We start from the raw sequence: 4,026 nt of genomic DNA, 5'->3' as shown, positions 1-4,026 counted from the left end.
CCCCGGTGCAGCCAGGCCCCTGCTGTTACCAGGGTGGCCATAGTCTTAGATTTTTGTTACAGCATTTCCTGTAATTGTTTCAGAATTAGAAAGTAGGTTTATATGGTGTCAGATGGGGATTAGGTTTATCGGGGTGATCATTTTGTAAGTCATATAAATGTTTGATCACTTAGTTTTGCACCTGAAATTAACATAATATTGTATGTCAGCTATAATTGTAAATTTAAAAATTATTTTTTTAAAAATGAAATTAAGTTTAAAAAGAAAAGCCAGGCCATGATTGTTTCTCCCACCAAGCCCTGTAGCCGCAGCCTTACAGGTGGCTCTCTTGTGACTGACCCACTGGCCCCTCTCCTCACAGCTCTGAGGACTGTCTCTGAGCCTCGTCCAGAGGGCCGTGCTTGCAAGGGGGGCTCCCTGGGGTGTCATGGAAGCAGGCTGTTCCTCGGGGGGCAGCTCCTCACTGCAAAGTGAGTGTTGTCGTTCTGTGACGTAGGAAGACATGCCCTGACCTGAGTCCACTGGCCATCCCTGGACTGTCCAGAAAGCCCGTGCATTTAGCTAAAATGAGAGGTAGTTTACCCTCCATGATTTATGCATTAAAGTGTGAGGCCTGGGACCTGGGTGCACAGGCGTAAGGCCTCGTCCTTCTCTTCAAGGGCTGGTCCAGCAGGAAAACCAAACCAAACCAACACATTAGGCACAACATGCTGGGCTGTGCAGGGAACAGGCAGGGAGCCCGCAGCCTCACAGTAAGAATGTCAAGGACGCCAAAACCGGTTTGGCTCAGTGGATAGAGCGTCGGCCTGCGGACTGAAAGGTCCCGGGTTCGATTCCGGTCAAGGGCATGTACCTGGGTTGCGGGCACATCCCCAGTGGGAGGTGTGCAGGAGGCAGCTGATCGATGTTTCTCTCTCATCAATGTTTCTAACTCTCTATCTCTCTCCCTTCCTCTCTGTAAAAAATCAATAAAATATATTTAAAAAAAAAAAAAAAGAATGTCGAGGACGAAGGCAAGCCTCGCGGTGCAGGGAGGACACGGGGACGGACACCCGTGCTGTTGGGGCGGGGCGCTCGGGGGGGTCGTAGAAGGGAGGCCAGAAAGATGATTGGAGCCACGCCGCGCTGAGGGCTCGGACGTTGGCCCGTGGTCAGCAGAGCCGTCTAAGATTTCTAAGGAAAGGACCAATGTAGGGCTACACTTTTTTCAAACGTGAACAGCTTTATTGAGACATAATTCACATACAGTATATAATTCATTGACTTAAAATGTGCAGTTCAGTGCTTAGTATATTCACAAAATGTTGCAGCTGTCGCCACAAATCAAACATTTTCACCACCCAGAGCAGTCATTCCCTTCCCCTCCCGGTCCCAGCCCGAGGCAGCCACTCCCCTCCTGCCACCAGGTTTGCCTTTTTTAGACATTTCCTATAACGGAATCAGACACCAGGTGGCCTTTTGTAACTTGCTTCTGTCACTTAGCATGTTGTCACGGTTGGTCCGTGTTGTGGCGTGTAGGACGCTGTTCCTTTTCATTACTGAGCAGCGTTCTGCATTTGTTTCTGTTGACGGACATTCGGGTTGTTCCATTGTGGCTGTTCCGAATGCTGCAGTGAACATTTATGTCCCAGTTTTGTGTAGACATGTTTTCAGTTCTCTCGAGTATACACCTGGGAGTAGAACTGCTGGGTCGGGTGCCTGTGTTTGAGGACCCCAGGCTGTTTTCCACAGCGGCTGCTCCGTGTTACATCCCCCCAGCAGTGTGGGAGGGTCCAGCGTCTCCACATCCTCGCCAGCACTTATTGCCATCTGGTCTTTATCCACGTAGGCATGGAGTGACATTTCTTTGTGGGTTTGGCTTGCATTTCCCTGGTGGCAGAGCTATGTTTTAAAAGAGGGGTGGGGAGCATCGGGTCCACGGGCCATGACATCATTTGGTCTGGCCCTGCCAGGGCAGCCACAGGTGGGACTCGAAATTCAGTAAATCTAGGAGCTTTTTTCATGCAACATTTATATTAAGAGAATGATGTTATAAATATAAACATGGCCCTTGGCAGAAAAAATGGTTCCCTACCCTTGTTTTAAAAGGTCCCTTCAGCCCTAGCTGGCTTGACTCAGTGGATAGAGCATCGGCCTGTGTCGCCTAAGACCATCCTGTATATCAGATATTTACATTACGATTCATAACAGTAGCAACATAACAGTTATGAAGTAGCAATGAAAATAATTTTATGGTTGGGTCACAACATAAGGAACTGTATTTAAAGGGCCAGAAGGTTGAGAACCACTGTGTGAAGGGCATATTGCCCAGGTTGTGGGCTCACTCCCCAGTAGGAGGCGTGCAGGAGGCAGCAGATCAATGATTCTCTCTCATCATTGATGTTTCTATCTCTTTCTCACTCTCTCTTCCTCTCTGAAATCAATAAATATATATATATCTAATCTAATAAAAGAGAAACATGCAAATTGACCACACCTCCGCTATGCCCCAAGCCACGCCCACCAGCCAATCAGAGCGACTATATGCAAATTAACCCAACCAAGATGGCGGCCAGCAGCCAGGAAGCTGGAGCAAGCAGGAGGCTTGGTTGCCCCGGCGATGGAGGAAGCCAAGCTTCCTGCCTGCCCTGGCGGGCTGTGGCCTCCGCTCAAGGCAACAAAGTTTCAATTATAGAAGATGAATAAATCCCAGATTCCTGCTTCCAGCCAGCATCCACTGGGAGCTTGGGTGGCTGGGGGCTGTGGCCAGCCTGCAAACAGCCATCAGCCACTCACCCAGGCTGGCCAGGCACCCCAGCAGGACCCCCCACCCTGAAGGGGGTGTGGCCAGCCTGGAAACGGCCCTCTGCCCCTCACCCAGGCTGGCCAGGCACTCCAGTGTGGACCCCCACCCTGAAGGGGGTGTGACCAGCCTGAAAACGGCCCTCTGCCCCTCACCCAGGCTGGCCAGGCACCCCAGTGGGGACCCCCACCCTGATCCGGGACACCCTTCAGGGCAAACCAGCCAGCCCCCACCCATGCACCAGGCCTCTATCCTATATAATAAAAGGGTAATATGCAAACTGACCCTAACAGCAGAAAGACTGGGAATGACTGGTCACTATGACACACACTGACCACCAGGGGGCAGACGCTCAATGCAGAAGCTGCCCCCTGGTGGTCAGTGCACTCCCACAGGGGGAGCTCTGCTCAGCCACAAGCCAGGCTGACGGCTGCCAGTACAGCGGTGGTGGTAGGAGCCTCTCCCACCTCAGCAGCGCTAAGGATGTCTGACTGCAGCTTAGGCCTGCTCCCCGCTGGCAAGTGGACATCCCCTGAGGGCTCTCAGGCTGCCAGAGTGATGTCTGACTGCCAGCTTAGGCCCAGTGCCCCGGGGAGCAGGCCTAAGCCAGCAGGTGGTCATCCCCCTAGGGGTCCCAGACTGTGAGAGGGCACAGGCCGGGCTGAGGGACCCCCCTGAGTGCATAAGTTTTTGTGCACTGGGTCTCTAGTATATATGTATGTTTGTGTATATATATATTTTTATTTATTTTTTTTTTTAAAGGTCCCTTTGGCCCTCTCCCGGTAGCTCAGTTGGTTAGAGCATCACCCTGACACACCAAGGTTGTGGGTGTGATCCCTGGTCAGGGCACATACAAGTATCAACCAATGAGTGCATAAGTGGAACAACAAATCAGTGTGTGTGTGTGTGTGTGTGTGTGTGTGTGTCTCCCCCTCCCTCCCTCTTTTAAATCAATAATTAAAAATAAATAAACAAAAGATCCCTTTGGCCACAGCGTAAAGAATGGGTGGATGGAGGGAGAGACCAGAAACCGGAGCCTGAGTGTCCTGACCAGCTGGTGATGGGGCTCTGGCTGTGGCTCCGACTGAGCTGAGAGAGAAACATAAAGACTCAACGTCAGAGCTGAAGATAACAGCGTTAGTGAGCAAGCGGATGTGAGGGACAGGGAGGTGGCCATTGTGGTTTCCATATGGTCCAGACTGTGCATGGAGGGGTAGTGCAGAGAGTAGGCAATCCAGGCAGAG

The 4,026-nt window shown here is 51.4% G+C and overlaps 1 protein-coding gene across 3 annotated transcripts in view; it reads left to right on the top strand.

The window, feature by feature from the left end:
• Nucleotides 1-4,026, top strand: part of TOP3A (DNA topoisomerase III alpha) — a 39,376-nt gene that overhangs the window by 26,789 nt on the left and 8,561 nt on the right. The gene's annotated exons all lie outside the window — the stretch shown is intronic.

The sequence above is a fragment of the Myotis lucifugus genome, unplaced genomic scaffold (genome assembly GCF_000147115.1).
Source record: "Myotis lucifugus unplaced genomic scaffold, Myoluc2.0 scaffold_513, whole genome shotgun sequence".
Taxonomy (NCBI): domain Eukaryota; kingdom Metazoa; phylum Chordata; class Mammalia; order Chiroptera; family Vespertilionidae; genus Myotis; species Myotis lucifugus.
The sequence above is the reverse complement of the archived record's forward strand: the minus strand, read 5'-3'. Positions and strand labels throughout refer to the sequence as shown.